General features: G+C 42.2%; 1 long non-coding RNA gene across 1 annotated transcript in view; it reads left to right on the plus strand.

Annotated features, from left to right (window-relative positions):
* Positions 1–22,720, plus strand: part of LOC103914460 — a 27,324-nt gene that overhangs the window by 448 nt on the left and 4,156 nt on the right. Inside the window, exon 2 of the long non-coding RNA XR_663469.1 lies at positions 3,077–3,207. This is a non-coding gene — a long non-coding RNA (uncharacterized LOC103914460). The remainder of the gene's footprint in view (positions 1–3,076; positions 3,208–22,720) is intronic.

A 22,720-nucleotide genomic window follows, 5' to 3' on the forward strand; every position in this document is an offset into this window, starting at 1 on the left:
TGTAAATTGGAAAGAGCCATGTACGGTTGTAATTTGACTATGCCTGATTAACTGTCTTGCATATATGATTTAACACTTCTTTTCCTTTCTCAACTCACGGAGCACGCTTGTTACCGGCTCTGCTTTCATTTATGTCGGGATTTAAGGTTTTGTATTGATTGCTTTCTTCAGGAAGACCAGAGTATATCCTCATTATCCTGGCAGAAAATAGAGAGTTTCGCAGTATTCAATACATTTTTGGGACTCTCAAGATCTTGTTTTTCACTTGCATATACCAATCAAACTCTTAATGAGTTGCCAGTTAACATTTCTGCAGAATAGAAATAATCTACTCATGCAGTGGCTTTGTTAGCTAAAGAGAGTTTACAAAGTGGTGTTTTCCCAGCTGCAGAACACAAAAGCGTCCAGAGATGCTAACTAAATGGCCTAAGCTGAAGACATTTTATTGCCTAATTGATGTTTTTAAGAGCACTTTCCTGATACATTTTTCCTCTTTACATTTTATGACTCTGCTTACATTTGATTTCTTTGTATTTGCTGAATAGGAATTAACAAGTAAAGGAGAACATTTCAAAAGCTGAAAATAATCATCAGCATAAATTACGGATGATTGTTCTCACAGATTGCTACCTGAAGCGGCTTGTAAAAGTATTCTCTCCACAGTAGTGTTTCAAAGTCGTCTTTGTCTTGTCCTTCACTATTGGATGTAAGAGAAAAAAATGTGTCTTCTAGAACATGTTTGTATTTGTTTTCCTTTGGTGACTGTAAGCCCTTCCAAGGTTTCTGTTACTAGGATCAGCAAAGTGATAACTGGTCAGGGATTGCTCCCCAGCAAGCACCTGTTTCCAGCAAGCATTTTAACAAGGTGGCTCTGGTCATTGTGTAATTCAGGTGCTGTTCAGTAGTTCACCAATTTCTGGATGGTCAATCTATGTTATTGTTTGCCACACACTTTACTCGTGAGTTACTCAGAATCCTGAGGACTTTACAAAGATGCCCTGGAAACCATGTGCAGAGGCATTTCTGGTATCGGAGCAGAGCTAGGCTTGGCTAGTTCTGGCTCTAAGCACTGGGGGGGGCAGGCATCAAGTTGTGATGCTGATATAAAGATGAGCCCTGGCTTTCAGCTGGGCCAGGACGTTACTTCATTCCCTCTGTGGAGCAGGACTCATTTAAGCCAGGATATGCCTGTGGTGGGTTTGACCCTGGCTGGACACCAGGTGCCCACCAAGCTGCTCTATCGCTCCCCTCCTCAGCAGGACAGGGGGAGAGAGTAAGATGAAAAACTCATGGGTTGAGATAAAGGCAGTTTAATGAATAAAAGCAAAGGCCGCGCTCGGAAGCAAAGGAAAGCAAACAGATTTATTCTCTACTTCCCACCCAGCCACTTCCTGAGAAGTAGGGCCCCAGTATGTGTAGTGGTTGCTTTAGAAGACAAACACCTTAATAATGAATGCCTCCCCCCGCTTTCTCTTAGCTTTTATTGCAGAGCATGACATGTGATATGGAATGTCCCTTTCGTCAGTTTGGGTCAGCTGTCCTGGCTGTGTCCCTTCGCAACCTCTTGCCCACCCCCAGCCCACTGGCCTTTGTGGGGGATGTTGGAGAGACAGCCCTGATGCTGTAGGAGCACTGATCAGCAGTAGCCCAAACAGTGGTGTGTTATCCACACCATTCTAGCTACAAACACAAAGCACAGCTCTATGTGGACTGCAGTGGGGAATGTTAACTCCATCCCAGCCAGACCAAATACAATGCCATAAGTCTTGGGTGGCCTCTGTGTACTTTTTGTAAACAGGTAATCTAGATCCAGAAGAAACGAGCTAGATAAATACATAGGGTAATTACATCCTGACCTCTCCCACACTCTCTTTCTCAGCTTAGTTTGGTGTTTGAAGTTAGCAAATCCCTGACTTCATCTGTGTTTTGCTTCATAAAAACTTCCAAGATTTTGCACAAAAGTAAAGCATGGAAATACCTTGAGAAAAAATAAAGCTGTTAAAATTTAAAGGAACTGGGTATACATAGAACAAAAAAGCCCAAATAACAGAAAAAAAACCTGTTAGCCTGGAAGATGCAATGCCAGCAATCAAAGAATTGATCACAGCTACTTTTCTTTATGGAAGAGGCCTCATCTGTCACAGTGTTGATTCAGCAATGTCTCCCGTTTTCCTGAAATCCTTCAAGCCAAATAGAGAAAAAGGACTGCACAGTAATGTTGTATTCACATCCATGAGATCCTTGAGGAAACCACCTACCAGGTGGTTACGAGGAGGCATAAGTACCCACTCACTGGATGCGGATCCCCAGAAGAAAGACTTCTCTAAGCAGATGTTTCGCTCCAGGTGAACTTAGAGTGGGTTTTTTTATCTCTGGGTTGTCAACAAGAATGCATTAGGGCAGTTGGAAAGTGTCAAGCAGAAAAGACAGCCGGTGTTAGAGAAGTAAACTGGAAGTAGTTTAAAAGAGTAAATTAATGATCAGAAGAAAACAAAGCCTTTAACCCTATGGGTACAACTATCCACTTGTGAAGGTATTTATAAAATTGTCTAGGTATCCTAGGCTATAAAAGCACCCAATTGCTGCTAACAACATGGGCTTTCCTTGTATTTTTATTTCTGAAAACAATGTCTTAACTCTAGTGTAGCCTCAGACTCACAGGTCAGAATTAAACCAATTCAGGGCATCAGCCAGAATATGAAAAAAAATGGAAGCAGGTGCAAAAAAAAAAGCTATTACAGGTTGATGGATGATGAATGATATGTGCTTATTCTGGGGCGCTGTAGTAATGCACTCTGGTGGGGATAAGCAAAGTAGGGAGTGCACCTGATAGGTATATCAGCAGTAAGTGCAGTAGTGCAGATGCAAGCAGGGATGGTACAGTTCTGCACCGTGAAGGCAGGCTGCTCTCATCTCTTTAGTTTTTGTCCACCAGGTGTCATCTGAGAAGCACCTGATAGCTACTAAGGCCATAGCTTTTGTATTTTTTCTTTCTAGAAACCAACAGCAAGCTTTTATGGTCTACAGGCAACATAGCCTGCATTCAGCCTTTGGCTGTCTCTATCCCTCTTTACAGGATGATCTGATCTGGCCCCAGCTGGTGCCATCAGCTCCCCTTCATTTGACGAGGACAGAGAGTGATCATCACTTCTCCCTGTGAGACCTGTCCTGGAGTGCTAGCAGACCTGACAGCCTGGACACACAAAGGTTTGTTGCTCTGCAGCCGTAGCTCAGTGTCAGTGTCCCCCAGTACGTTGTCCTGCCAGTGCCTAACTTGTCCCAGAAGTTGAGGAGCTCCAGACTAGACAGTTCTTTTCTGTTCCCCGGATGAGCGCCTATTCTACTCACCCTTACTGATTTTTGCATAAAGCTGTGCTTTAGGTAGAAGGGACTTTTCATGGTGGCATGATGGCAAGGAACGGTAGCTTGGCTTTCCTGTTTTGTTCTGTGTAGAAGGCATCTCCAGACAAACTAAAAGCACAAAATATAGAAAGAGGCCTGGAGTCAGTAGCTTAGTTTTAGTAAATGTTTGTAGGAGAATGTAGATGGTAGGAATAAAAAAGAAAGCTGTATTCATAATGTCTGCAGAAATATCTGCTCATCTAAACTACCATTTCCTTCCCTTTCCTTTCTGTAAAACACAGCCTATATCTCTCAAGAAAATAAACCTGTATTTGAACCCTGATTGAAGTCTAGATTTCACACTAAAAGTGAAGTGGAAGACCAAAAGGGAAATGAAAAAACCTGAACAAATCCACGTGACAAATCCAAGGATCCCAAATGAACAGGAGCACATCATTTTAGTGTTCTTTACTCTCTCCTGATTTATAACTCTGTAAATGACATCTGAATCTGATCTCTTATTAATTCATCCTATTCCTTCCTTTTTTCCTCCAATTCTTTCCTTCTTTTTTTCATTCTCTAGAATTTCCTCATGTATTTGCACATCATCTCCCATTCTTGGCTCTTCTGTAATTCTTTCCTTGTTCATCTCCCTTTCCTGTTATAAAAGGAAAAAGAAATGTTTCCCACAACTGTACTTGAAACAAACAAACAAAAAGAGATAGCAGGTGTGCCAGTAAAACACAAACATTTCCTAATGTGTTACTTAAGCCTCAAGGGTTTTCCTAAAATCATTTTGAATGTGCTGAAGGCGATAGTCCTAAGTTCAAGTCCCAGTCTTCCAAAATACCTTCCTTCTTAGATCTGGCAAGCAGAGGACAGAAATGTGCCCTGGCAAAATTACAGAAAGTTTTAGGCTTGGCCAAACCTCAACACCGCAAAAAGTTGGATGCTCTCCCTAGTACACATTTGTATATTCAATCAACAACCTCAGCAGCTGCTTGTGTTTGAAACTGGCACACTGCATAGGTCACACTACTGGCAGCATCAGTCATGCTGGGGCTTCAAGACCTTAGTCAGCAGCTGTCTCTGCCACTTCTTTTTCATCATGAGTTTTTAATTTATCAGCTCCTATGCTCCTTTTCTGTAACTGGTTATTAAAGCAGTCAAGTGTGATGAACTTTCTTACGCCTTCCATTTCATTGGCCTTTTCTGTGGCTTCTGCGAAAAACTGGCTGCCTACTTCAGGCTGTCAGGAGCTGTCAGGAGCTTTTCTTCCTCCTGTCATGTAAAGGCCAAGAGTCTACTAACTCAAGCCACTCTCAGCAGCACTCCAAAAACCTCAAATAAGTCAGAGGCAGATAAATGAGAATGCATTACCAATATAATGAAGGTTCTCTAGGGAAGTGTGCCCTGCAGAAAAGAGAGAGGTTCCTAGGTGCATGAGGAAAATGTCTGGCTGGCAAAGCTGACCTATACTATGAGCAAGTGCAAGGATATTTGTGCACGAAAGCAAAACTGCCATACACAAATAAAGAGAATCACTTGGTCTGTCATAAGTGTGTCATTGCTGGCATTGCTACAACTGGAAGTGTTTAAGAGTTTTGGCACTGATTGCATAATGGACACATTAAAGCTCTAAATTTTTGTGATGACTTATTTTTCTCAGTTCTAGTTTCTACAGCTCACTATGGTAGCTATGACAGTTAAGTGACTAAATTAGTAATCAGAATTAAATTTTTAATCAGAATTAAAAAGCTACATTTTCAAATGTTGTATTTTTACATTTTTTATTTGTAGTTACTGTAAGTCCCTATTCTTAAGCAGCTAACTGAGCATGTGTGTGAGTTGGGACTGTAACTGCACAAACCAGTACAGCAAGACACATATGTCAATCACAGTCACAATTTTTGCCTCCATTATTCTGGATACGTGGCTGAAAGATGCAAGACACACTGCTAGTTAACATGGAAGCAAGTCTTTGTAGTTTAAAAAGAGAAAACATAAATGCAGCAAAAATGCCATATTGTCCAAATTCAGATTAAAAAATAAACTTGAAATGGTGACAATTACTTTTTTCATGGCCACCATAAAGATACTCCACTTTCACAGATTATTACAGATTTCAGTAGCACTGAGTTAAACATTATGGGTTTCACAGATCTACTCTTGCAATGAAAACTAGCAGTTGACTAGCAGGTTTTATTCACATTCCCTGAGTATTCTTTGACCAATACCCATTTATCAAAAAGAAACACCTTCCAGACCATATTAAACATTGCCTCTAATTCCACACCTGGCCTCAGAACAGTTTACTGTAAAACGTGACAGTATCTGTGCAAGAATATACCTGTCTGTGCCAATATTAGGTCAGATAAGTGTTTGGGCAAAAGATGCAGTAAATTTTTGTGGGTGTAAGGTAGGATCTTGGTACTATTTTAGAGGAAAGGATATAGTGAAGACCCTCAACACATTGTCCTGTTCCCTTGATCTTTCATGGTATCTCTCACGTGGAGTATACAGTCTCAAATTTGTGTGACACTGGGATAAGTACTCCTGCTTTCTGTCCTGACCAAACATTTCCCCCAGTGAATTCAGTAGAAATGTTGCTGTGTGAACAAGTTGACACAAACACCATTTGCGTCTAACTTGATGCTTTTTGCTAAGGTTTTGGACAGGTTTTTCAGGCTTGTAACACCGCCTTCAGGTTTTAGGACTTCTTGTGGTCAGGTCTCAACCACAAGTACTACAGAAGCAGCATTCACAAGCAGTGTGAGAGGAAGCAGAGAGCTCAGGGGGCTGTAAAGTCCTTCGTTTACACTATTGTCTTAATTTTTCATTTTCCTGGATTTTAAAACAACACTTAGAGCCAGAAGAGCCCCAGTGGAAAAACTTTAGAAGCAGAAACAGATGAGACAGCAGGGCAAGGAGAGACTACCATATGCAGGGACTGATCTGGTAGCCTGCACACCATACCATTCCTACAAAAGTGTGCCTGTAGCAGTACCTTTTGGCCCTCCATGACACCAGTCTTGTGGTTCCCAGCACAGCTCCAGGAAGCTGAGGCTGTGATGAGAACCTGAAAAATACTCTGTGTAGATGATTTGCAGACGTGTGTTTGAAGACACTGATTCCTTATATATTTGGCCAACAGGGAGCATGAAGTGACAAGGATTTTTTTTTCTTGGATTGCTACTACTGCATAACTACCTTAGAAGGATCAGCATTGCCATTATTGATTTCTGTCTGCAGTAGATAGAAATTAGAAAAGGTTTAAAATGTGCCAAACGTGAAAATGAATCCAAGGAACATTAGCAGTACTCTTCTGTTGGAAACCTTCGATGTCAGGCAAGTGTTGTGCTAACAGGGGTTGAAAACGCTATAATCAGTAAGTATCCCAGGGTCAAACTGGGATCAGTAATTAGGTTATGTTCTTGTATTTTTTATTCTTTCCTATTTGTTTTTTTTGCTTTTCTTGGGATATCAGATTTTTGTCCCATTCAAAGTAGAAAATGAAAGCAGAGCACTTTTGATTAGTCCCTGCCTGTTGGCACTTACCAAGATCTATGAAACACAGTCACTTGCATGTAGGTGCAGAATTTTTTTACATGCATAATGTGATATCAAATATGCAAGGTGCTGGAGACGGCTGGAGTGGAGTAGCCCACAGTGGAGGCATGGCGATGCAGTGGGCCTGGAATGGTGACAGGGATTCAGAGGATGTCACTCCTGCATCCAGCACAGCCGCCTGGAGGACCTGAGGCAAGTCACAAAGGCACCACCCATCCCTACACTGGAACATGCACTCTGGTGTGTAGTGCTTGGGGAGCTTGTGTGGATAGTGCTGCAGCATTGCCGCACACCATAGGAACGACAGTGTTGAGAATTTGGTTAACGGTTCACTTTGCAGCACAGAAGATCAAATAAATGGTCACATCTGCATTTGTACTTGGCCTGCTGTTAGCCACACCTATAAAATACATGATTTAGGAAAAAAAACATGCAAACATATGTAGAGTGTGTGTGTAGTATCTTATCCTTGGTTGGTAACACGGACTGCAAGCCTGCAGGTCACAGCAGACCTTAGTTAGATAATTCACAGAAATATGTTTGTCTGAAAAAAACAACATTGTGGGCACCACAGAGAAAGTGAGATATTCTTGCTTTCCCCTCGTAAACAAGCTCTTGTACCAGACTGAGCCATGCTTCAGGCAATTGATAAGGAAACGCAAGAAGCCATAAAACAAGCTTTTTCCCTTAGTGAAGTGTGCAAGTAAGGGTAATGCTGCTGATTACACATGTGAGAGGAAATAGCCTGCCATACATACTTTTGGAAGATGAGAGGCGTGAAGAAGGTGAGAGGCCTGGCTATATGTTACAGAGCGCTCTGGCAGGTTTGGGAAAAATATGTAGCACAGTATGTTGCATAGTTCCAGAATAATGCAAACAGGTGGGACTGTTAGTAGGGGAATTTGCAAGGATAATTCATTAGCAGACAGCCCAGGATAATTAGATGGTTTTAGCTGTGTATGAGCACGGACCAAAACCTAAAGGCCAAGGTGAGATTACAGGTGGTTTAAATGCTGGTGAGAGTAGTATGCTCACAAAGCCAGCTGCCAAACAGGTGTGTGATGGTGTAGGCTGTTCTGTAGCACTGCTGATAATAACATCCACAGGTTTCCACTTTTTCCTGTGTTTCCTGTGGGCACTAGTCACAGGCACCATCTACTTCCCACATAAATATTCACAGCACACTTCTGAATTCCTCTCAGATGGGTAATCCCCAGAGCTGAGGCAGCACAAAATATCTCTTAAAGCCACTTTTGCCCCTACCACTCTCCTCCTTGCCTTCTGGCTGAGTGTCACTTCAGTACCCACAGAACAAGGAACTCAAAATGAGCTGTAGGACACCAGGGCTTTTCTCTTGTCAAAAGGCACATGTCTGTAAAGCGATGAACACACACTGTCAGTGCCCTGTAATTAAACAAATGGTGGTTACTACCCAAGCAAAACAAAATACAGATTGGCACCCTTTACAGGTATTTAGCTGAATCTATGTTGAGAGAGGTATTAAACCCTGAGTATACAACAGTCTATTTGGTAGCATATTCTAGATTGGTACATGATAAAGCTGGAAAACATCCCTCAAGCTCAACATTCTCCTTGAAAATTATTTCACTGCACAGCCACACCACTAAGCAAACTGTTATATGCTCTGACAGAACTTGTCAGGCAATTTTCTCCATTTCCAAGCTAAGTTCATTTTTTTTTCCCAGTGTCATTTTTTTGTTTTATTGGGGAACTCCAGTAGGACTGATATGCTCTCTCTTCCATCCTTCCCCTTCTGACATCTGTCAAGAGCTATTCCCATTAATTTTGTTTTCTTTTAGGGGGAGCAAATCTGGATCCTGACCAATCCTGCAAATCAGATTACACTATCAGGGCATGCCACCCTATTGAGAACTTATAGTATCCCAATTGTATCCTGCAGCGCTGAGGATAATTAATGTTTATGACAGGGTACTGTGAGTTGTCTGATCCTTGCTATGCATAAGAGGAATTGTCCTTTTTTTTGACTAGACCTCTGCTGACCTTTTTGGGTTTTTGTGTGTTTGTTTGCTGGTGTTTTTCTGTCACAGCAATACACCGAGCACTCAAATGAGTGCACTATTTGCTAGGACCCATGGATAACTCGTGGCAAATGAGCATGTGGTTAGGCACACTGACTGACAATGCTGATGCAAGGTGATTTGAAAAGTTCCCCCACTTGGAGAACTCTACTGCAGAGCGATGCAGGGCTTTAACATGATCTTTGTGTGGGAGGCACCTATTAACACATCAGCATATACATACTAGCATTTCAGTACCTCTTCAAAACAAAAGCAATCCTTCTGACACTCTACTGTTACGCCTGTGGCATTAGATCCTGCCATGCATTAAGGTTACTTTGTGTCTTCTCGTGAAGCCAGCTAAAATGACCCAGAAGGATTTTTCCCAATGCACCCATGTCCCAGGTGACAAAGAGCTGACAGCATGTCTTTTCCATTCCCCAGCTGCAGGCTCAGGGCACACGGCTGGGGTAGAAGCTTGTTTAGAAATGTAGGAGGCCACATACCTGGAAACAGCTGAGTTTGATGGGGATCTGGCTTGATGAGTTACCTGCATGGGGAGCATGGTTTACCTACAGACCAGCATCTACGGTTCTCCTTTCCGTCCTGCCCTCAGTCTCTTTTCGGGTGCAATCAATGAGATGTGAGCATCTGACTGCCAGGTTATTTTTCACATCACAATTGCTCCTATCATGTTTGCACAAATACAGGTTCCTGCAAGGGTGAAGAGGCAGACACAGTGGTGTGTCCACAGCCATGAAGTCAAAAGGAAATGCTGGGCCTTTCAAATCTGGCTCTAAGTGTCATGTCACAACTTAGTCTCAGAAATACCCAAATGAGAAGTAACCAAAATGTATTTTAGCCCTTCCATTTTATACAGCTTTTACATAGCTTTGCTTTCCTCAGATGAGATTTTACTTCAGTGGATGAAGCAGCAGATGCTGACAGTGCCCTACCACTGCCGCTGGACCAACTGCAGGAAATAAGAGCTGCTTGATGGCCATGGAGACACCCATTCAGATTGTGCCTGTCTGGTGTGTCATGTCATATGCAGTCTGTCAGAATTAAATCCTAGTCCAAGTGCCAAATCCCATAACCAAGTACATGCATAGATAACTTGACATGGTTGAGTAGGTCCCCCATAAAACAAATATTTGTGGGCTCAGATTCCAAGGTACTGAGAAATATGTTATGCAATCCCCATCCCAGCACTGACTGCTAGCCTCAAGACACATTCTTGTGGGAGCCTTCTGATACATACATATGTTCTGGTTTTAAACACTCTTGAAAATAAGCTTAGCTATCATTCCCTATCCAACAGCTCTAGCTTATCTCTCTTTATTGTACAATATCAAGGTGCTTTCCTTGTATTGCTATGTCTGGTGTGCCAGAAAGATTGAAATCCTCTCTATAAAGTTCCCAGAGGAGTAAGGGGAGAAAAAGAAAAAGATAACTGCTTGGGTCATGATCAGCAATTAGAGGAAAGAACAGCAGCAAGGGAATCTACAGATGCTTGTGTAACCCCAGTGCAACTCCTGAGACTTAATGCACAGGAATTAATATTAATACAAAACACAAACATCAAGTTCTTCCTAATGCTTTTTATTCATAATACCAAAATTTTGAAGGTTTCAATTGTAGTGTGCTTTAGTGTGCTAGTTAATGAATCAGGCCATACTTCTCAATACACACTTCTTCTGAGTTAGCCTCCAGCTGACCAAAAAGATGTTGCATAAATCTTTACTTGTGTCTGCAAGTAAATGTGATACAAAATTGTACTGAATGGCCAAACTCCAGACCTATGTTCTAGTTGCCTTACATGATACTCACAGCACAGAGTGGTCTAAGCATTCCCCTTCATGTATGGAAAGCTTTCTGTGGGAAGCACCTGAGATGGCAGCTGCTCACCAAAAAACATCAAACCTACCTGATTTCTGTCAGTAAATGCCATTGGCTCTCATGCTCCAGTCCTGAGGACATTTTCATTCTGACGGTCTGCACACATGTATGCCATCCACTGAGTATTGACTGGGAGGCATGAACACTGTCAATGCAGTTCCCCCATGCTGTCCTGGCTTGGGGCAACCCTGCACACAGCTGGTGCAGCGACTGGTGGGTGCCCAGAGATGGATGCCCTGAATATTCAAACATATTTCCTGTACCAGACTGTAAAAATAGGCACAAAGCACTCAACAATGGACAGAGTGTTCAACTGCCCTTTTTGTCAGGTGTTTGCACCAAACTCTCAGTATTTATTCAGAGTTTTAGAATGTGCCCTTCTCCACAGTATCTGTGCATGCACCTATATAACTGAAGTAATGTCTGTCTTTGCAAACCTAGGTATGCATTATACTCATGTACACTCAGTGTGTTACATTATTTTATAGAACTAGCCTGCTACTGAAAGTAAAACATAATTAAATTCAAATACCTTTTATTATAGTGATTAAGAGCTATTGGGAAGTAAAATTTTGGACTTCACTTGAAAAAGAAGTATTCACTGTTTACTTGCAAAATAGAGACAATGCTCACTGAGTCTCAGATATGTCATGCCATGCTGAGAGCATATGAGGATCAAAATTCTTTTTTTTAACAATTAATATCCTTATCAAGTACAGAAATAAGTTTTTAAGTGGGTTTGGGCATATTGTCATGCACAAATCTTTTGAAAGGCTATGTTAATCTGGGGCTAAATCATAGACGTCATTTCTGCCCAAACTTACACCATGGAGGGTACAACCAACTTAGGCTTTTTTGTTCCAAAGCCAAATACTCCCCATTTAAACTGAAGTAGGTATTCCCCTGATTATAAAGACTAATAATAGCAATACTGATAAAGTTCCCTACATTTGCAGCAGTGCTCATGGTGGATATAATTGAAAAGCTGGTTTAAAGTGGTTAATGTTACTTTTTCATTTGAAATGAGTGAGCAAAAGCCAGTTGTTCAAAAGCCAGAGGTGGATCAGTATTACAGATTTTATGCATTGCTTGCAGAACTGCTCCAGAACACCGTGCACTCCAAAAATATTAATGACATAGCTGTAAACCAGGCAGTAAACACTTTTGGCACATGTGGAACTAGGGGGCTTAACTGCTGTTATCTTCATAATTGCCTAAATTATTAGCAGACGAGAGCATAATGGTATTTATGTTTTGAATAAAATACAATGCAACATAAAGTTTAACATAAAAACTTAAAGCTGAAAAAAAATCTTAGCTCTCTTTTGGAAAATAAAACTAATAATCTAATATTGATACAGAAATTAATCAAATAATCTAAAGTTGAGTTGAACCAATAGATTGCATTTTCAACTTATGCAAGTTTTATGCACAATCCAGAAATGTACAGGCCTCTAGCTCTTGCTGATATTGGCAAAAGTTTGATTTCTAAATAAATTTAAAGTTCTGTCTGTATAAAAGTAAGAATATAACACCTGGACTGACTAGTACAATGTGAATCAGAAAGAGGAACATTTAACTCTGCTGTCCAAGGTGTCTGTTTCACTAGTCTTGAGGGCATTATCATTTTCTTGGCTTTTGTCAATATATTAAATGTCTTCCAGAAACTTTTCTTAGAGAAGAATATTAGCACACTTAATTGTTCTTCCATGGTATCTAGACAAAATTGACGGGGCATTGTAATGTCTGCTCTAAAATACATCAAATATCACAATGCTTGAGCAGCAGCCCAAATTACCTAAATAAATACACGGACCTCTGTTTTCTACTTTTTATTTGTTTTTACTGTTGCAGTTTAAAAATGCACTAAAATAAATTTAGATATGCACTAAAACGTTAAATGCATTAAATGAGTCAACAGCAGAAGGTAGTGTCCCAGCAGGATGATGATATTAGGGTCATGTGAGGCGGTTCATAGGAGAAGACAAGACTTGCCCTCTGCTCTTGCATGTGGCAAATCTCTTAGTTGTAATGAATGAGCTTCTGAGGGGCTAGCTGAGAGGGAAATAGTAAAGGGAAAGGCTGCTGCTAAAACACAGCCAAAGCTCATGGAGGGATGACCACCATGCAGCGGAGTGCCCACCGTCGCCTCGAAGTTCACACCGGGACAAATCTAGAAGTTGCCCCCAGAGGCTGCTGAAGGGCTGTAGTGTCGGGGTTGTGGTGGGAGTCTTTTCTTGGGATGGTGACCGCCTGGACACACACGGCTGCCCCCCTGCAAGGCCCAAAATGGCTGCCAGAGCTGATGAATGGACTGCAGACATGCTAACTACATGTGCTTGCCAGGTATCCCCTTACAGGCCAATGCATCTAACAGATGTTTGCAGAAAAGGACTCCATTGTTGTCCTCTGCATGACGTAACTTCTGCTATGAATAGCATCTTTTTAATTTAGCTTATTGATCTCTTTAACAGAAAAAGATTTAGCTTTTATTTTACTATCTGGTGCCTTCTAAGCTTTGTTCTTCTGGGAAATATTGTTCTCCAAATGGGTAAAGTTGTCAATGCCCTCATATACTTCCAATACTTTGTTTTTTGGGCACAAAATAATAAAAATAGTCCAATGTGTAGTTATAGTAGGAATTCATTAAATTAGACCCTATTCAAATTATCCTTGATTGTTCAGAGGTTTTTTGCTGATGAGGTGTCAGATCTCTTCGGCTGCGCAAACAAGGAGAAAGACAAATACCAGTAGTTTTAGCTCCATGCTCTTCCTCTTGCTTTTGTCTGCACTGCAGCAGTGAGCAGCGACACTAGCAAAAATGGAATCCCTATTTGTTAGAGATGGTCTACGCTGCAAGTCTTGCCAGGAAGAGGATGCTTTTTCTGTCTTGGGCTTTTTCTGGCTTGGGCTTTTTCTGGCTTGGGCTTGTAGACCAGAAAACATTTAGATGGTAAAATTTCCTGAGGGAGACAGGGCACAGGTATTGGCCAAGTGAAGGCCCATTTTCAGCCTTCAGAACTTAGATCAAACATGAAATAACTTAAAAGTTAGGGCTGAAAAAGGCACAAGGGCCTGTCCAAGCGCTGTCCATGGGAAATCCAGGGAGACATTCAGGCTGTTCTCACCCAACTCCAGCCCAGGCACCTGGATCCCACCTGTCTTCTGAGGTTAGTAGTAAGTCCCATAACTTCAACAAGGGTTGGATTGAGTTTGTAGATAAAGTATGCAGGTCCTTTACCAAAGGGTTAGTTAATCTGCAAAAATGACAATTTTCCCTAGGGAAACTGGAGGTCTGAAATTTTAAAAAGAGTAAATCTTCCCAGAACAAACCTTTGCACTTTGAAGAATGTGTCTTTCACCAGTGCTTCTGTGGGAAAAGATTTTTGGAGAAAAAAAAGTAATATCTTTTTGACTTCATTCCAAACAGCAAAGAATTTTTCACTATTACTTTCTGTGAGGGCTTGGCTAACTGGCTAACAAGTGACTTGTTGCACCACACAGTAACAAAAGGTCTGATGCATTTCAAACAGTCATAATGGAAGCAATGAGAATTCTTGTTTCTCTTGTTCCTATGCAACTTTCAGCATTTCCAAAGGAACTATGAAAATCTGAATTTGTAAAAACTACTAAGCTTTTTCAAACATCTGGAAGACAAGGAAAAGAGGAGGCAGGTTTCCTGCCTTGTTTCTCAGAAAGAACAAGAAAAGAAGTTAAATCAAGAAACAATTTGATTTCTGAAAAGAAATGGCAGGAAAAATGGATTTCTTGATCAAGGGGAACTTCTACACAGAGGGCCTGGCCACTGCTACAGAAAACAGCCCAGGCTGTCTCTTTAAGCTCAGAGCCTGAGTGCCAGCAGGGCAAAAAGTTAGAGGCACATAGTGGGCTAACTCTGATTTAATCAACACCTTTTTCGGCTGATGTGCTCCTGTCCACTTCTACACAGTTGGTCTGGTAGCAACCAGCTAGCAACCATACAATTAAGGGCTCTGCTATCTAGAGCAGTGCAGCTGCAGCAGGATGCATCTCAGGCAAGCATAGATCTGCCAGAAATCCTATTTAAAGACTAAGCTGCTGAAGCCTGAGGTGTTACACTAACTAATTTCTCTCTGGTTAGTTTAGAGCTAGTTTAATGTTCGCTGGGGAACGGATAGACTGCAGCCTTAAAGAGAGCTGACGATTATGTAAGCAGATGCAGTGTCAATGAGACAAAAAAAGAGCCAGGGCTATTCAAGTGCTGCCGCAAATGTTGTGGCACAGGAGAACGTGTCAGGAGGGCCTGATCCAACACCCTCTGAACTCTGTAATTGTCATTTCATGGCTTTACTGCAACAGATCCTTAGATACAAGTAATAGATGGAAAGTGTTTGAGAAACATTACTTTGACAAATAATAATAATAAACATCCCTTCCTTTTCAAAGCAGGCTTCCCCTTATACAGTTGTGATTTCAGTGCTGAGTAAAGATGCCTGTGATTTTTGCATCTCCTGTGCAAATAAATCAACGGGACCTTATTGGAAATATGTCTGAGCTTTAGACATGCTCATACAAAGACTAAGCCTGAGCAAAAGCTAGGATTTGTAAAGCAATTTGAAATGAAAGATATTTGCAAATGCAAATGTATATTGCTATGGTAATTTCTTTCCTAATTTTGCATATTACTTTTTCTCATTAGAAAATTTAACTTTCTTCTTCACAAGAAGTCTGTAGATATCCCATTTCTTAGAAAAGAGAAAACAACAACAAAAAAAAATGTTTTCCTTCAGATACCTGGACCTAAATGCAAAGCAACATACTGTTCTGTCCTGTTCTTAATGGGAAGACACTTTAAAATGAGTCTGAAAATACTTGCCAATTAATTTGCAATTGCTAAGAATATAGCTGCATTGGGACTTTAGCCTTGTGACATTTCTAAGGGCTGAATGTTGAGGTCTCTTTAGAAAGGCATTTTCATGGTGTACCTTAGAAATGACACACAGCCAAGCCTACAGTGCTACAGACACAATCTCACCTGTTACAGCTGCCTGTGCAGCTCCAGACTGAAATGTCTCTTTGATAATGATGGGTGGCCAACTTACGACTTAAAAAAGGAGATGTACAGGTTGTGTTTCCCATATACCTTTAATATCCTTTCCAGTGTAAATACTGGGAAATTACTGTCCACTGGGGGAAAAAGTCACAGAAGTAGAAGTTATCAATGAGTTCTGAAATTTCACGGTAGCAAAGCTGTAAATGCTTGCTGCCTGTTCGCTGTGCCCAAAGGTTTCAACTGTGTGGCCGGCAGAGGTCTGGCAGCGCACAGCTTACCTCTGGGAGCCCCACGGGTGGTCCCCGTGAGAGCAAGCTGGTAGGTACTGCCCTGCAGTCTAGCCTGTACATGTTCTGAAGAGGCTTACAGCTTCCTAAAGAACATTTCAGGGGCCTACCAAGGGTGGCTACATATTTACTCATCACTAGATGTATTTATTTTGTATAGAAAAAGGAAGGAATTAAAAACTAATTTTCCAACAAAAGAAACATCCTCAGCTAATGGCGAAACCATGAGGACTTGCCACAGGAGAAAATCTTAAGCGTGTATTTAGTATTTAGTTTTAAGTATGTGTTTTCCTATGTTTCCATCCTGAAAACGACTTTTTCTAAAACAGTGTAGAAGTTGCTGTACCACATTGGAAGGCTGATGGTCTTATCTGGTAAAAAAAAAAGCGAGTTAGGAGACTCACAGGAAGGGTCTTGCAGTAACCTGTGCACCACAGAGCTGTTGACTTTGACAGTAAAAAACCATATGTTTAATGTGCTAAAACAGACCAGCCAGGCAAAGCCAGCATGGGGTGAATGTGTGTGCGCAAATAGATATTACACATTCTGTCAATGTCAGTCCCTTTTTCATGGGGACCCAGTTTTGTATTGATTTTTTCCAGCATCTGTTATTTATGTGGCACTACTATCATTATGTGGTCTCATCATTATTAATGTGGTCTCATCATTATTAAGGTGGTATTATTATTATTATGGTGGTATTATTATTATGGTGGTATTATTATTATGGTGGTATTATTATTATTATTATTATTATTATTATTATTCCAACATCTGATATTTAGTAAACAATAGATGCATTTATGGTTTAAGATGGGCACACATGCAGCTAATCCTTCCCAGAAATAGGCTCCAGAGTAAGCCGGACTGCTGGTGTGCTCCCTGCAGGCCTGCTACTCTAAGTTTCCTACTCCGAAGCCAAAACAGGGGTCACCATTTGGTCCAAATGAAGATGCTCTTGGCCTGATTCCTGATTTTGTTTACATCACATATGCATTCCTTATTTATACTTACAAAAGGCAGGACAGAAGAAAGCTCTGTGCCTGTGAGGTGGGAAAATGAAGTACCATTAGGTTACAAAGCTCAGCTTTGCAGAAAATGAGCTTTGCACAAGTACAAACACATGGTTATCAGATAGAATGTGCATCGACAAGCACCATTGCCCAATTTACCTTACTTTGATCATATCACATCGTTTGCCAAGCTTATCTAGTGAGTGAAGCAAGCGGTTGACATAAAGTGTTGCCTGAGCAGAAAATGAACTTTGGTCAAGTATCAGGGAAAACAAGAAAGTTACTGGACTTGTTCATATCAGCTTAAAGTAAAATAAATTGTCTAGCTTTTATTTCTTCTGTGGGGACCTGACACAAATCCCCATCAAACTCAAGAGGTAGGATTTTTTTTTAAACCCACAAATCATTGCAAACATGGACATAAATCAAGGAAAGAACCATAAACTTCAGAAACACATACTGCAGTGACTAAGCAATCTAGATTATGCCTTTTCTGTATTTGAAAATTCAACAAAAGTGGTTGTTGGAAATAGGGAAGCAGTGTGAATGAAACAGGCCTGTATGGGTTTTTTTGAGCAGTCAAAAGTTACAGGTCAGTTTGACTTTGAACCAGCAATAGCACTACCTTACTGCGTTTGATTCCATTTGATTTAGTTGGCTATGATTTACTCTTCAGCTGTTCTCCCCTGGAAATTGATGCATTCGTAGAAGTCAATATATAACTTGGGTGACCCATTACAACATGTAATTTTTTTTTTAGTTTAGCTTGAATGGGAGTGTTTGCTTGCTTTATTTTATCCTGAGAGATTTAAAAGTCATCAGAAGAGGGGCTGAAAACCACCTGGAAATCTCCTGGGTTGGGGTGATGGCTAGCCAGACCCCTACAGAGGTTAGAGAGGAACCCCAGTGCCTTACATGCCATGGCAGTCGGGACTTAGACAGTCACTGTCCTGACTTTCCCAAGGTCATGAGGCTCCTGGGTTTTCTGTGCTCTCCCAAGAAAGTCTTACGGTTTGATGTCCAGGATACATGCTGCAAAACTCAGGGATCAAAGTTATGCTGGGCCAATTTTGCTTTCTGCTTACTATGGGGTAGGTCTCAACCCACTGAAATGTAGAATCATAGAATCATAGAATATCTCAAGTTGGAAGGGACCCATAAGGATCATTGAGTCCAACTCCCTGCTCCTCGCAGGACTACCCAAAACTAAACCATAGAATCATAGAATCATTAAGGTTGGAAAGGACCTCTAAGATCATCGAGTCCAACCATCGACCCAACACCACCATGTCCACTAAACCATGTCTCTAAGTGCCACATCTGCACGTCTTTTAAATAGTTCCAGGGATGCTGACTCAACCACTTTCCTGGGCAACCTGTTCCAATGTTTAACCACTCTTTCAGTAAAGAAATTTTTCCTGATATCCAATCTAAACCTCCCCTGGCGCAACTTGAGGCCATTTCCTCTCCTCCTATCGCCAGTTACTTGGGAGAAGAGACCGACACCCACCTCGCTACAGCCTCCTTTCAGCGTCTCCTCTCTGGAGACGCTCTAACACCTCGACGTCCTTCTTGTAGTGAGGGGCCAATGTAGATCAGACTCAGGGTCTCTATGCATAATGGCTGGTAGCAGCGCCATCCTGGGACAATTTCAGCAGCTTGAAGATTTCTGGGGCAAAGGGGTGCCTTGGTTCTGGCCCCTCTCTGTGAAATGGTCTCTGCAGGGAGCAAGAATGGTGAGGCAAAGGTGATGCCGGGGCGCTCTGCACATGAGATGCCACACTGCTGCTGTGAGCTGGGTGACACTGTGGAACCAGGGTAGAGGAGCCAGCTTACAGCGGAGAGTGGTGCCCTACATTTATGTACATTTTTCATGCCAGATTTCTTATTGTGCATGAATCATTTTTCGATGATTTGGCCACGTATTGTTGAAAAAACAGGAAGGTCCTCATTTTCCGAAGGGCAGCATGCCTATTAACATTAGTGCTGCTATCATAGACTCCTGTTTGGTTTATATGACAAGCTGTTCTCTTAAATGTTCAGAGGATGGAAAGTTTAGTAGATTCAAGAAGACCCCAGCAAAAAACCCTCCTTCCTTGTTCCTCAGTGTATGCACAAGAAGTAAATGGGACACAAAGATTTGGTAAGAGAACTAACGTTACAGCCACCTGGCTTCTTTGGTGAGCCCACCTCCATTCTCAGCAGTCCAGGTTAGTGCAGTTTGCCCCCCCGTAGACCCCCTCTGAAGCATTGCATTTCACTCTAGCATTAGTCCTGTGAACGTAAACAGATTATCTACCTCTCTCTCATTTCATTTAACACCACGTTTGTGCAAATGGAAACTGATGACTCACAAGGATTTTTCTGGGACTGGCTCATTAGGCTCTGGAGAAAATATCACAATGGCTTTTCCAGACAGGGCAAATGTGGTTCCCTGAATTAACACACTGTGCTAACTGGTAAGCCCCCCTTGGCATGGCTGGGCTTTATTGCTCTGTGTGTGTATGTATCTTTCTGCCTGCCTCTGAACCAGGCTTATTTATGTAAAAGCTACTTGTGCAAATGAAAATGCTATTGTTCCAAAGGACACATACCAAGCAGTCAAAAAGTGTATTGAGTTTCTAGTTGGCATAAAACCAAGGCCTCAGTGCTTTGCACAAAGAGTCCTCGACTCACGAGTAGCACGCACAATGTGATGGAAAGTAGTGGCAGAGTCTGGCATCAAAAAGCTTTTGCATATTTTGGAGTCTCAATTACAAGAAACCCCCAAAATGGTGCATACACACGTATGTCTATCTTTGTATTATGAATTTCTAGTATCATTACTGTAAATAATTAACATTTGAAAACAAAGGTAAAAAGGACTAGCACAACAATGATAAACAAAGCAAAGAGGTGCCCTGAAGTGTCACGAGGTAACAGAGTGGGAAACATGCAATGAAACATCTACAGTGCTTGAAAACACCATATGCTGCTTTGCCAAGAACTCTAGCTGTGCCACTTAACTGTGCTGAGCATTAGTCATGAAGCAAGCCACTCTCCTGGGAGGGAATTGGAGTTAATGATCCTGCTTTTAAACAGGCTTCCCAATGAAGGAACCCTCTCCAACTGCAAGCCAGCATTCTTCTAATGCAGCAGGGGGCCATCATCCTTGTTAGGACTTCTTCTACGGTATAACCAATAAAAATAAAGTTTGCAGGCCTAGTTACAAAGTGATTTCTAATGCATCTTCTAGGATATTACTACCCTGCGAGCTGTTCCAAGGCTTGATGCCTTTTGGAAACAAGAGACCCCGAACACATTGGGGAATCCAGCTAGGAGGCCAGGACCTTTTGCTACAATGGCTTGATTCATGCTGGCCTTTGCCCCCATTAGGCAGATGTTGCCATTGCAAAGTGGCTCCAAATCTGTCAGATCCCCCAGTGTCAGTGAAATCCTCATGTGGCTTAAAGGACATGCAGGTGTCAGTGGTGGTCTCTCAGTGAAAACGTTGACACCAAGCATCACTGATGTGAAAAAGGAGATAAGATACACCTCAGCACTTTAGTGAAATCCTGTGTCACCTGTAATGGCATTTTTCTTTCCCCATTCAGTGACCAGTGCAGATCCTTGGCACTCCCCGGCTCGCACACATTCCCCTCCCTCTGAAGGAAGCTGAAAATGCAAAGAGGTAGAGAGAAAGCTTTGTGCATCTGAACTAGCAGTTGGAAGAGAAAATGAAAGTGTTCAGAGAACAGCACAAAATATTCAGTGCCTTGCCAGGATTGGAAAGTAAATAATGACATTCTGCTATATTCTGCCTAAAATTCTCTTTGCAGTTTCTCTCAGACAAGGTTTAAATACCTAATTCATCACATTAATTTAGAGACTGAAGTGAGGCAGTTAAATTAGGAACTCTGTCTCCTTTTTTCTGGCAACAGGAAAAGGAAAGGGCTTGTAGAAGGTGAGGTGCATCCAGCAAACCCATAAACTCAGTTCTCAGCAACAGTCAGAAAAGCGAAGGAAGGTCCGAGTTGTTCAGAAAATGGTAAAGGACTAAACAGGGAATGCCATTACGCCATTGTATGTATATCTATGATATATCTGCATCTTGGACACTGCATTTGGTTTGAAAGAGCTGAGAAAAACTGAAAGAACTGAGAAGTTACAGAGAAGAATGGCAAGATTGTGAAGCTACAGAACAACTTTTGTATGACAAAAATTTGATTAATTTAAGACACTTCAGTCTGGAAAGGAGCAGAACTCAAGGGTCTGTAAAATCTTGAGTGACTTGAAGGAGTTGACCGTTTTTCATGGGCTCTTCCAACACACCACCTTGGGGACATTGACTGAAATAAATGTAGGTAGGTTCCAGATGAGCACAAGGAGGTGGCTCTTCACAAAACACACCATTAACTTGTATCACTCCTTGCTGTAAGACATTGTAAATGATAAAAATCATAGAATCATAGAATCATAGAATCATTAAGGTTGGAAGAGACCTCTAAGATCATCGAGTCCGTCAACCCAACACCACCATGCCTACTAAACCATGTCCCTAAGCGCCTCATCTACCCGTCTTTTAAATACTTCCAGGGATGGTGCTCAGCCTCCTTTTCTCCAGGCTAAACAACCCCAGCTCCCTCAGCCGCTCCTCATAAGGCTTGTTCTCCAGACCCCTCACCAGCCTCGTTGCCCTTCTCTGGACACGTTCCAACATCTCAACATCCTTCTTGTAGTGAGGGGCCCAAAACTGAACACAGTATTCGAGGTGCGGCCGCACCAGTGCTGAGTACAGGGGCACTATCACTTCCCTGCTCCTGCTGGCCACACTATTTCTGATACAGGCCAGGATGCCGTTGGCCTTCTTGGCCGCCTGGGCACACTGTCGGCTCATGTTCAGCCGGCTGTCGACCAGCACCCCTAGGTCCTTTTCCGCCAGGCAGCTTTCCAGCCACTCTTCCCCAAGCCTGTAGCGCTGCATGGGGTTGTTGTGGCCAAAGTGCAGGACCCGGCACTTGGCCTTGTTGAAGCTCATACAGTTGGCCTGGGCCCATCGATCCAGCCTGTCCAGGTCCCTCTGCAGAGCCTTCCTACCCTCGAGCAGATCAACACTGCCGCCCAACTTGGTGTCGTCTGCAAACTTACTGAGGGTGCACTCGATCCCCTCATCCAGATCATTGATAAAGATATTGAACAGAACTGGCCCCAATACTGAGCCCTGGGGAACACCGCTCGTGACCGGCCGCCAACTGGATTGAACTCCATTTACCACAACTCTCTGGGCCCGGCCGTCCAGCCAGTTTTTGACCCAGCGCAGAGTACACCTGTCTAAGCCGTGAGCCGCCAGCTTCTCCAGGAGAATGCTGTGGGAGATGGTGTCAAAGGCCTTACTGAAGTCCAGGTAGACCACATCCACAGCCTTTCCCTTGTCCACTAGGCGGGTCACCTGGTCATAGAAGGAGATCAGGTTGGTCAAGCAGGACCTGCCTCTCATGAATCCGTGCTGGCTGGGCCTGATGCCCTGGTTGTCCCGCACCTGCCTTGTGAGCGCCCTCA

Source organism: Pygoscelis adeliae, unplaced genomic scaffold, assembly GCF_000699105.1.
Source record: "Pygoscelis adeliae isolate BGI_AS28 unplaced genomic scaffold, ASM69910v1 Scaffold83, whole genome shotgun sequence".
In the NCBI taxonomy this organism is placed as follows: Eukaryota; Metazoa; Chordata; class Aves; order Sphenisciformes; family Spheniscidae; genus Pygoscelis; species Pygoscelis adeliae.